General features: G+C 42.8%; 1 pseudogene; it reads right to left on the bottom strand.

Annotated features, from left to right (window-relative positions):
- Nucleotides 1-5031: 5031 nt before the first annotated feature.
- Nucleotides 5032-5150, bottom strand: LOC112485087 (annotated as a pseudogene).
- Nucleotides 5151-12340: the final 7190 nt, after the last annotated feature.

Genomic DNA, 12340 nt, shown 5'->3' with positions numbered 1-12340 from the left:
GTATTAATTAGGAAGTAAAGCAGTGACAGGGCGTGCGTTAATGAGCTGTTAATGCCTGCCCTAGGAGCCCAGCAAGGTCTGGAGCCAAAGGCCAAGTGATTTCTACCACCCAGTAAGTGCACTAATAGCCAATTAAAGAGCATCCTGAATGGTTCCTTTCTCTTGGTCCGGAGTTTTTTCTATTTAAAAAGTTGCGAAGTTTCCAAATAAGCATAGGTTTGTTTTAGTGCACAGTTCCTTCTCTCTTCTTGCAATAAAGAGTGAATCCTCCCACAGAGGAGAAGGGAGAGAAATCAAAGGAAAAGACTAGTCAGACAGAGACTGACACACTGACCCACAAAGCAGCCCTTTGACCTGCTTGCTGGAGGTAACAGGCCCTTAGTGTGGGGTTATTTACTCCACCCATTTCTGTCCTGTGTCCAAGCTTCAGGAGAGAAGGAGGCTGACATTTTTGTAGGAACTTTTGTTGTAGAGACTATTTACTCATGTTGACGCCTTATCTTCCAACAATAGGAGTCTCCTAATAAAAATAAGAGCTAAGTGTTTACTGAGTGTTTACTATATTCCAGTACTGCTGTGGGCTTGCACCTATTGTCTCATTTAATCCCCATAACAATCCCCTGAGGGAGGTACTGTTGTTATTCCTCTGTTGCTGATGGAAAAACAGGCCCAGAGTGGTTAAATGATTTACCCAAGATCACACAGCTAGAGGGTAGGAGAGCCAGTTTTTAAAACCAGACCATCTGCCTTCAATTCCAGGAGCCTGGAACAAGATTCATAGCCCGCAGGTCTCTTCTGCCCACCATGACCTGGTGGTACAGGCCCCTTGCCTGAGAGAGAAGTGCAGATGTTTTCTCTCCTCCCAGGGGCAGATGTATTGCTCTGCTAGGAAACAGGGAGAAAGGCAGGAGATAGAATCTTGAGGCCACGATCCAGCAACACAACCATCACCCAGGAGCTTGTTAGAAACAGAATCCAGGCCCCAGCCCAAAACTAGTGAATCAGGATCTGCATTTTAACAAGATCCATAGGAGATGCATATGCATGACGACATCTGAGAAGTGCCAAGCTTGCCACCAAGTCCAAGTATGCCATCCTGAGGATCATGTTCTTCTCTGCAACTAATTAAAAGTAAGCAAAGGTTCATTCCATACGTACTCTGCCTCAGTCACTTGGATATCGCACAAGCTCATTTAATCCTCCCCAGAACCTGTAAATAAGACTGGGGGCCAGAGTGGTTAAGCACCCAAGCTTTTGTAAAAAAAAAAAAAAAACATGACCAAGGCACATTCTAGCCCAGAGTCCTATCGAGACAGCCCCTTAGCACAGCAGCACACTATAGCAGCTCTAACTATGGGTCAGGAGGGTAGGCCAAGGTCCCCAAGCAGAGTTTACACTGCTCTACAGATGCCCATGGCAGAGCACAAGGCCAAGGTGAGAAATAAATTCTGATTTTGGAGTCTCTGAATTTTGAGAGTTAAAGAAAAAAAATCTGGTTAGAACGGTATGACCAGGGAGTAAAGAGAGAGCTTCTCAAAGCCCCTTCTGGACTTACAATTTAATGCTTATTTATTGAGAACCTCTTGGTGCATTTGCTCAGTACTACATCAAGATGGAGTTGTTCTCTGTGCCCTAAAAGCTTATGATCTAAAAAAGGCCACAGAAATGGATGAGACATAAAAAATACCAGAACAATACAACAGCCCTAATCAGACTGTCTTTGCTTTTCTTTACTTATAAGTCACTGGCTTTAAATTTAATATAGTGTCATGTCTTCTTTTTTCTTAAGGTTTTCTTAAAAGATCATATAAAGATTTTCTTCCACAGTAAGACTTTTATATTATATTTTTCTTAAAATGGAGTATGGTGCATTTACCCTTCATCAGATGATTCCTTATAACTCACCTTGCTTTATTAAGAAGACTGCGAGAGGTGGCTATGCTCCTAGTAATAAAAATGTATTTTCAGGCCCATTCAAACCAATGAAAACCTGAGTTTTCAAAGCACAAGATAATGAAAATTCTCTAGATGGTTGTCTTTTACCACTTTTAATCTATTAACAGACCCTGAGTGTCTCAGATGAAAAGTACTCTAGTGTGAACTGCTGTCGTTAACAGCATTCCATACAGGTAACTCTTGATTATTCCAATTTCTCACAAATCTGGACACTTTTACTGCCTCTATAACCTCTCTAGAGAATGTGAAAGAGACCCATACAATTTATTTCTCAAGATGTACACAGAAATTGCGCACACATACAGGGAAACCTTGTAAGTAATGTATGAGGGGCAACATAATGTCAATAATAGAGCTCCTCATTTAGAGAGACAACTCTTGTTACGACTTGCCCCCTAACCAAAATGGATTGGGAATTTTTAGGCACTACCAAGCGAGAGATGGCAACTTGTAGGAATCTGGGATGTTTGAAAAATGAAGGTTTTCGAAGATCTCTTGGAGGAAGACAGCAGTTTTCTTCTAAAATTGCAAAAATGGATCTTGATAGTCTCTTTGTAGCCTCACCCTTTGCAACATGACTTTACAGCTTCTCCCACTGAAAGGTAGAGTCAGTTTTCCTACCCTTGAATCTGGGTTCACTTCGTGACTTGCCTCAGCCAATGGAATGTAGCAGAAACAATGGTATGTCAGTTCAGAGCTAGTCCTCGAGATGCCTCACAGCTCTTGGAGCCCTGCCATCACCATGAGCACAAGCCCTGGCTACCTGGTGGGGGATGAGAGACATGTGTGCCAGTCACCTCCACCCCCAGCACTACTGACAGCCAGCCCGTAGCTGACCCCACAGTTGTGGGAGAAATTTCATCTATGATAAGCTGGATTTTGAGGAAGAACTAAGAGCGTATGCATATGCTATGTAAACTGCTCTGCAAACATAAGATATTTCTCAAAAGCATTTTTGTTATCATGAACATATTGAAACTAGCACTCCAATGATTAGAGCAAAGGATGCAAACTGAAATTGAGAATAAAACATAGTATATCCAAATTCACAAAATATTTTTATAAATTAATAGACAATTACCTAAACAAGAGCAGACATGAATGAAAAAAACAGCCCAAAGAACAAGAATAGTGAAGAAACATGTAAATTTAACACAAGCTAATTCCTTAAGGACACAATGTAAAGTGTATATTTGGTTCTTTGTATAATTTTCATCACAAAGAATTGTTCAATTTCTATATACTTGGAAGGAAGCAAAGCATTAAGATTATTCCTTGGTTCCCAAACTGGCCCCGTATACTGGGGGCAAGAAAGAAGCAGGCCACTTCAGATTGGTAGATGGCAGTTTTAAGAAGCAAGGAAAACTTACTTATGAGGTTCATCTTGGTCCACAAGACAAGTAGGTCTCCATGCCTTCCGCCAGAATCTTAAGAGTTTGTACAGAGGCCTTAACGGCATTTGGTCGTGTGTGCCGTCGAGGTGGTCTCAACAAGGCATGGCTCTCTCGAGGCTGCGTCCTTGAAACAGTTCCCACTGTGGGAATGGCGGGCAGAGCGTACATTCTGAGGTTGGGGAGGAGGTGAGGAGCCTCAGATCACCCGCATCCAGCTCAAGGGTCAACCAGAGGTCACATCCTCTCAATGACCTCCCCCAACATTATCAACAAAGAAAGATGCCAGGGAAGATAGCCTAGGGAAGGAAAGCGCTCTCCATATTGGAGGCCTCTCCTAGCCGAAGTAGCTCACCTTTTGCATTTTTCAAGCAATATTATTCCTAGGCGCAAGTCGATCCCAGGTTCTCAAAAGAAAAACAATCATCTCTCCCAATGCTAGAGGGAAAATGGGCTACTTTGGCTTTTTAAGAAATATTGCTGAGAGAGGAGAGGAAGCATCTGAAAAAATGCAAAGGAAAAGGCCTGCAGGAATGACCGACAGCCAGTTATAACTGCTCTCTCCCCCCATTCTGCCCAGTGCTCTCCAGCTAACATGTTTTCCCATAGTGACCTCCCCCACCTCAAGGACTCTCCAGCTCACATCTGTTGATTCATGGCTTGCCAACCAACTAATGTTCTTCCTTATCTCTGTAGCCGTGTAGGAATAACAAGACTGTGTAAAACTGCTTGTTATGTTACAATTGGAGCTCAGTCGTTGGATAGGAATCCGCTGAGCAGGTGGCAGCATCAATAAGTGCTGCTCTCTGCTTATAGCCTAGGTGTCCCATCTCTCTGTTCGAGAATCCTATAATGGTGCTGATAACACCAAGGTCACAGGTTCTGCAAAACAAACAACCTGTAAAACCAGTGGTCCGGGAATTCCTCCCCCCGCTGCAGCCCCCCACATGAAGTTCCTCCTCCCCATCCTGAGTCATGAGGCACACGTGAAACCTCAGACAAAGGAATCACATGCCCCTTGCATGGACACAGCAAGGGTATATAAACTAAGAAATCTAACCAAGGGGAGATCATGCTTTGGGTCTATTGAATGCCCAATGCTCTCCGCTGGCAATAAATTCTTCCTCTAACATAGTCGTCTGAGCATCCAAATTCCTCCGTCAGGTGTCGCTTCCTGCATCAGTGTGTCAGTCTCCAACATGGTCCAAGCCGCGGTGATTGCTCAAGAAAATTAACCATTGTTAGTAATTTTTTTGAGAACTTAACCTTCACATAACATATGACCCAGATGTACTGAGAGATAAGAGGAAGTCAAATGAATCAAGCGCAGCTGAACCAAGGAGTTGAGGGACAGCCTCCACAGTCTGCGTGGAAAGTAGAGAAAGGGAATGTCCAGTCAGTGGGAGCTGAACGAAGATGTGAGCCAGTCCTCCTTGGGCTCAAGATGCCACCCTCTCTTTATCTTCACGCACTCCTCTGTGGACCCTTCCCACTCATAGTGTAGTAGCCACAAGGCTCTCCCCAGAGGAAACACCCTCCTCCATTCTATTCTGTGTCCTTCTACGCGATCCTTTTTGGCTCCTTTTTTTTTTTTTTTTTTTTAGGCGAGGCAACCCTTGGTTGACCTCACAGATTGCAAAGACCTTATCATTTTACAATCCCTTATTATTTTTTTATTTTTTTATGCCTACTGCAGCAGGTCTTCCTAGGTGGTCTCCCATCCAAGTACTAACCAGGCCTGACCCTGCTTAGTTTCCGAGATCAGACAGGATCAGGCTTGTTCAGGGAGGCATGGCCATAGACCCCGCTGCTCCTCTTTATTTCCTTTCACAGCAGGATTTTCGGACTGCCCCTATTTGCTCCCCTCCAATCTACACTTCAGTCTGCTGTGTCCCATGTCCTTACCTATGTGACCTCCAAGCGGTTACCATCTTAAACAATGTCTCTATCTTGACGTTATCTTTCCTTTGTTTCTGTGCTGCCCAACCCTCATGATAGTTTCTTCTCTTATGTCATGCCCCTAATCTCTTTCTTAGCTGATCTTTCTTTGTGGTGTTTCTTCAGGCTTTTTGCTCTTTCTCGATGTCATTTCCCTGAAAGATCTCATCCATGCCCCTGGCTTAAATTAACATCTAAATCTGTCTCCATCCAAGCCTACTCTCGGCAGCTTTAGACCTCTATATGTGACTTGCTGTTAAACGTCACCATTGAAATGTCTCATACAGGCACCTCAAACTCAGCAGGCCCGTATTACTTCATGTCCACTCAAAAAAACAGCCACAACACACAGCTCGAGACAGCAAATTTCATATGGTGATGGAAAAGCTAAAAGGGCAAGTGAATTGGTAGGACAACCCAATTCGGCTATAGAGTCACTATAGCCGAAGCCACAGCCACCCCATGTCTGGAGGGGCAAAGAGGGAGGTGGTGTTGCTATAGCCAGAGCCAGGGCTGCCAGGCAGGAGCTGGAAATGCAGACGGAAGCAGCCGCCTGGTGGAGCAGGGACACAGAAGCAAAGCAGCCACCAGCCCTGCTACCAGTGTCTGATTAGTGCAGAGGGGGAGGGAGAAATAGCCCAGCTTCTCCCCTCGTCCTGCCCTCCAATCTCTTGCCAGTGGTTGAACACTCCCTGGAAAAAAGTCGGCGAGTGGCTCCATAGTGTGGTGGTTAGCACGTTTGCTTTACATGCAGAAGGTCCTGGGTTCGCACCCCAGGTGGAGCCACGGACCATACTCCGGGTGCACCCCATTAGCCTGTGGGAGGAGATGTGCCCCGCCTTCAGAAATCCAGTTCTTAAGAGGAAAAGGGCAACATCCATAGGTCAGGGGTGGAGGTGGGGGTGGGGAGGAATTAAAGAGGAGGGGAAAAAAAGTTGGCAAGAAAATCCTGGACATGGGGTTTGCGGGAGTCAGCCCCGTGACACAGAGCAGAGCAGTGAAAAGGCAGGGAGTGCATCCCTGTGTCTTCTGTCCCATTGAGTGGAACTGTCTTTCAGTCAGTACATAAGTCATACTTGACCTTTCTCCTTCCCTCGTCTCCCACATCTCATCATCTACCCTCTAGGTATCTCATCCATTTCTCCCTTCCTCACAGCCACTGCCATCACTCACTATTATTACCGCAGCAGGCACCACTCTCCCTTCTCCTGTCTCCAGACTCCCCATCTCATCAGCCACTACACTCTAGCCAGGAATTTTCTCACATGCAAATCTTACATGCTCTGCTGCTTAAAGTCCCACAATGGGCCCCACAGCGCTTAGGATCAAGTCCAGATTTAATGGCAGAATTTTATTGCCTCTCCAGCCTCCCCTTTTGAGACTCGCTTCTCTAACCCTCCATGCTCCAACTGTCCTGAACTTCACGCCCTTGAATTTCCTGGGGCTGCTTGAGTCCACATCTTCACATGAACAGAACAGCACATTCTTCCTGAAACACTTCCCTATCCTCCAACCTCTTCTGACTCACGTTGGCCTCAAAGGCATTCTTCTTGGAAGCCTCCCAGGTCCTCCTGTGTGTGTTGTGTTCTCTTGCACCTGACACTTTCCCCGGTGGTTACCAGGTTTAACAAACCATGCAATTCTAACTGGGCATCCTGCATTTTATCTGGCAATCCTACCCAGTGAGCACTTGTCCCAGAGTATGCCAATTGCTCACATTTTAGTTTCCCCACTGGGCTCCAAATTGCTTAAGATAATGGTCTTGTCAATACTGCTCCACATTTAGTTAAATGAATAAGTAAATGTGACTGAATTGGATGGATGGAGGAGTGACTTGTGGATGGGAGTATTTACTTACCTATAGGACTGGACTTCAGACCTAAACAAGAAATATGCTTCAGAGACTAAAAGGAGGCCGATAACAATACCCATCCAAGCTAGAGAGGTTAGTTCTGGGTTTCAGGCTGTAAGAGAGGAACTTGGAGAAGGAAATTGTAGACTAAAGGGAAATGACAAGAGATGTAATTGGAAATGATTTTTTTTAATGCTTTCAGCATGTATAAAGCTAACAGATGAACATCAGCTGTTTTGGGGATTGCTCTGGCTCAGTTTTGAGAGTCCTTTACATAGCTCTAAAGCTTGAGCTCTGCTGCAAGGGTTAAAATAGGCGGGTGGGAGGGGGAAGGTGGTGCCAAGGATGATTGAATGTCTTAACTCTTTACTTTGGGATGGTTTTCTAATAGAAACCTTAATGCTTGCTACGTGCAGACCCAGTACTCAAGGGCCAGGTAGGTAACAAATAGGAAAGAAGAAGACAAGGAGGAAGAAAGGCAAATTAGACCGTGCCACCTAAAGAGGCAGTGTCTACTGGTTCCAGACAATTGTCGCCACGCTGGAATGCAGGCTCAAATGTTCTACCCCTTCAAGAAGAGAATCAAGGTATTAATGCTTCATCTCATGATTTTTTTAAAATGTCCATTAACTTAGTAATAATAAGTGCTGGATGGTTCAAACAAAACAGATCTTAGTTTATTTCTTTATGTGAGTTTTAAAAACTCTACAATGGAATCAACGTGTAACTCCAGGCTGAGATCCCCTCACCTCACAAACCTCGGGAAGTTGTTGATTCAACTTTCAGAAGCCTCTAGTTGAGAATCAATGCTTAAGACGCCCTGCAGAACCTGGGGAAACATTTGTTAATTTGCTCTGGGGCAAAACCTTATCAACATCAATCAGGCATGAATGTAGATTATTTTCCCATGCTACCAATATAGTCATCTATATGTTTAGTCAACATATACTATCAAACAAGAAAGAACAGATGGTTGGTAGACAGTGAGAAGAGACCCAGAAGAATGAGGTCCACTCAGGGCTGAAATCCAGCAGATACACACCTCTGCGGCCATACAAGTTATGTACTTACATGTCTATCTACTTCCATCGTAGCTGGTTAATAGTAGTTGTTCAAGCCTCAGCCCTGCTGGTCTCAGATCCAGCAGGAAAGAGAGTGGCACAGGCACTACAGTGGGCCAATGCCAGCTGCTCATCTGACCCCTTCCCATCCTCTCCCCAGGTTGTGCGTCCACCTGCAGCCAACTGGTGCTTTCCTGCAGTCACCCTTAGGAACTGTGGCCTCTACAGTTCCCTGCTATTAGGATACCATAGTGATTGTTCAGTATTTTAAATATTACATACCAACTCTCCAGAGAAAATAAAATGATAATGTCTCCCTAATAACAAGTGACTCACCTCTCCCTAATCTCTTTTTTTTTTAATTCCACTCCCCCCACTCCCCAACTTCCACCCCTGACCTACGGATGTTGCCATCTCCCCTTAAAAACTGGATCTCTGATGGTGGCGCATACCCGGGGCCTGGTGTATCTGGAGCCTGGCACACCCAGGGGGCCTAGCGTGCCCAGGTTATGGGCCGTGGCTCCACTGGGGCTCGAACACAGGACCTTCTGCATGTAAAGCAGATGTGCTAACCACTAATCTATGGAAACATCCCCCTAATCTCTTTTCTTGATTAACCCCTGCTCTACCATTCGGATCTCAACACAAATGTTACTCCCCACCTACCAGTCTAGACTGTGTCCCCCTTATATAGTTTCATGACTGTGTTCTTTTACTGCATATATTGTATTAGTTTATTTTCTGCCTCCCAGACTAGGCCATGAGCTTCATGAGGGCAACAGAAAGCAGAATTTACTTGACGAACTGTGTGGGCTTCCACGTGGTTTATGTGGTTGGCTCCAAGGATTGGCAGTGATGTATTCCAGTCACCTAGAGGAAACACGTTCATTCCTCGGACCCTAGTAATTGGTTCAGAAATGAAAACCTGACCTGGGGCAGCTCAAATAGAGTGAGCCTGAGCACTCTGGCTAAGAAGGCAGAGACATAGAGCTATTCTGAAGAGACAATGTCACCATGGTGGTTATTGTGAAACACAACTTAAAGGAGGGCAAAGGTGTGGAGTCTGAGAAAGGTAGACCCAAAGGCTATATATATTGGGCCTCTGGAGCAAACCACACCTGGGCTGGCCCTGCTTTGGGGACTTTTCAGTTATATCAACCAATCAACCAATAAATTCTCTTTTTTTCTCCCCCTTTAGTCAGCTTGGATCAAGTTTTCCCTACTGTGACCAACAAAATCCTAATCGATTTAATACCTTGATTATTTTTGGCTTGCTCTTGTATCCATAAGAACCTTGCTCATGGAAAATACTGAATAAAGTTCTGACTAATGTGCTGCTGGAAGAATTGGACACAGCTTAATGAGAGAAGTGACCCGGTGACAGTCAACTAGAGCCTTAATTTGAACATATTTCTTTAGAAAATGTATTAAGACTGCCCTAGATTTAAATGCATCAGAAATTCAGAAGTATCTTCCCCACTGCATTTTATAGCAGAACACTTGCTACCTGAGGTTATTCACCTGCTCACCTGTCATTTCCCAAGAACTTCTGAAGATTTTTGCTTCAACCCCGAGACTTTCAACCTAATGGATCTATGGTTTGAGTAGGGGAAGGAAACAGGAAGGAATGATTCAGCTTCTAGCCGCCTTTTTCTCTGCTGGATAATTATTCCCTTCCCCCTAGAATAACCTATAACTTTTTACATTTCTTATATTTCAGGCTTAAGTTTCACTTCTCAGGTGCTTAAGATGCCTTTGGCTTTTTACTTGGCTTGCTTGATGCAAGCCAAGGTTTTATTTTTCTCTTGAAAGCTATTTTGCTAGGCTAGAGTGATCAGAAGCAGCTTTAGGTCGTTATATGACATCTTTCAAAGTATAATCAGGCTGTGTGGTTCATGATCCTGCTATTAGATTAAAGGTCTGTGTCGCCAAAGCGGTGCGATACTAAAATTATTGAGAAATAAACAAACCTGACTGGACAGTGAAGGAAAATTCTACAAGTTGGTTCCTATATCCCCATCATATTCTTTTCCTCCTTTCCTGGTTCACTAAAAGCACACTTGCCCGTACTATTCACATTTTCAAAGCGTATTTCTTACTCTCAGGGCTCCTGGATTATATATCCTCCAACTGTTGGCTTTTGACTTCTTGATGTACCTTTTGCATACCTTTGCGGATATTTTAGATTTTTCTTTTAAATTACTTATTAACTACAAAGAGACAAATAATTTGACAGTGGAGAAACCTCATGGACACCACCTTAATCAAGACACCAATGAGACAGACAATAGGTGCCTCCTGTTAGGATGCACCAAGAAGCATACAATATAACCTCTGTGGTCCCTTTGCCAAAAATGCATAACCTGAAACAATCATGAATAAACAGAGGACAAACCCAGATTGGGGATCATTCTATGCAACAACTAGCCCATACTCCACATACTGCCAATAACGTGAAGAACCAAGAAGCTGAAGAACTGTCTCATATTTAGACTAAAGACATGTGAGAACTAAATGCACTGCATGATTGTGGACTGGTTCCTGGGATAAAAAAAAAAATAGCTATAAAAGATGTTACTGGAATAGTGGCAAAATTTGAATATGGATTGTAGATTTGTCAATAACATCAATGTTTAAAAACTGCTATGATTATGTAAGAGAATATCATTGTTCTCAGGAAATCATTGTTTAGAGGTAAAGGGGCACAATGTCTCCAACTACCCTTGAGTGGTTCAGAAAAAGAAATGTATATACAGAGAGTGAATGCCAAAGTAAATGAAGCTAAATGTTAATAATTGGTGAATCTAGGTAAAGCGTATATGAGTTCTTTGTACTAATCTTGCAACTTTTCTGTAAATTTGAAATTGTATCTATACCTACAATTTCATCTGTATGTACATCTACGCAGATATATAAAATAAACATACATGATTCAAAATAAGTTTACAACCCAATGCATCAACCTAAAATCCAGCTTATTCCTCAGGTTTTCTTAGACAATTGGTATAGAGACAAAGGCTAGGATACCAACAGTGACTCAGTCAACAATTCAATAATTAGGGCCCTGTCTACATGTCTACTAAATTGTTTTCATTTGAATAAAACATTTTGGACTTCTTTAAACTTAGAACCAATTACTTATACATTTAAACACTCAAAGTGCAAAATCTATACTTTTCCCCAAGTAAGGTACAAAGTTGTCAATATTCTCATGCGCTGACAAGTAAGGCTAATTTCTATAACCTAACTATAGAATTTTTGTGTACCTAAACTTTTTCTAACATGCCTAGTTTCCTATTTTCTTAGAAAATCCAATTTACATATCTGGGATTTCCAAGTTCTTGTTTATGTCATGTCAAATGAACTGTTTTACTCTTTAGCTTCTTAAAAAGAAATTCAATAACTCTATGCTCACTGCTAGCTTTTCTCTCTCTCGATATCTCTTTGATCAAGCTTTTCCATCTACTCTGGAATAATCCAGGGGTAATTAGAACTTCTTACCTTCTTCAGCCCAAAAGGAGCCAATTTATCACAAACTGTCATGGATTCTGATTTTAAATTACCAAGAGCCCAATTACCAACAGAGGCAACGAATCTTCTTTCCAATTAAAGTGATTGATTTCTCCTCAGACTCAGTAGTAGCATTTCACTTTTTAATTATGTTCATTCTGATCAAACGTAAGAAAATTCTTCATTTTATTTTTTTTCCCCAAAGAACGCAACAAACATTAATCATAGTGATACAAGGCCAGACCTGCTAATGCCTTAGACAGACTTGGACACCTAACAATGGGTCTTGTCCATTTTAAGGGTCTTAGTGCCTCTTTGGCTCTAAAGGAGGAAGGAAATAATTATTTATTACATCACATAATTCACTTAAGGGCTTTGCAAACCTTCCATGTTTAGTTGCATTTAGTTGAGAAAGCATTTGATACTGAGATAAACATAGAGTAATGAAGGAATGAAGAATTAGGGACAGAACACAGTTTTGTTTCTTGCATGGACAAAGAGTAAAACCTCAGTGTTGGAGACAAAGCAGTGTTGGAAGGTAAATATAAGGAACATGGAACGATTTTGTTTTCTCTCACTTGGATGGCATTAGTACGAGTATGTGTTGTCGAGAATTTTGAGAAATAAAACTT

Source organism: Pteropus alecto, unplaced genomic scaffold, assembly GCF_000325575.1.
Source record: "Pteropus alecto unplaced genomic scaffold, ASM32557v1 scaffold95, whole genome shotgun sequence".
NCBI classification, from domain to species: Eukaryota; Metazoa; Chordata; class Mammalia; order Chiroptera; family Pteropodidae; genus Pteropus; species Pteropus alecto.
The sequence above is the reverse complement of the archived record's forward strand: the minus strand, read 5'-3'. Positions and strand labels throughout refer to the sequence as shown.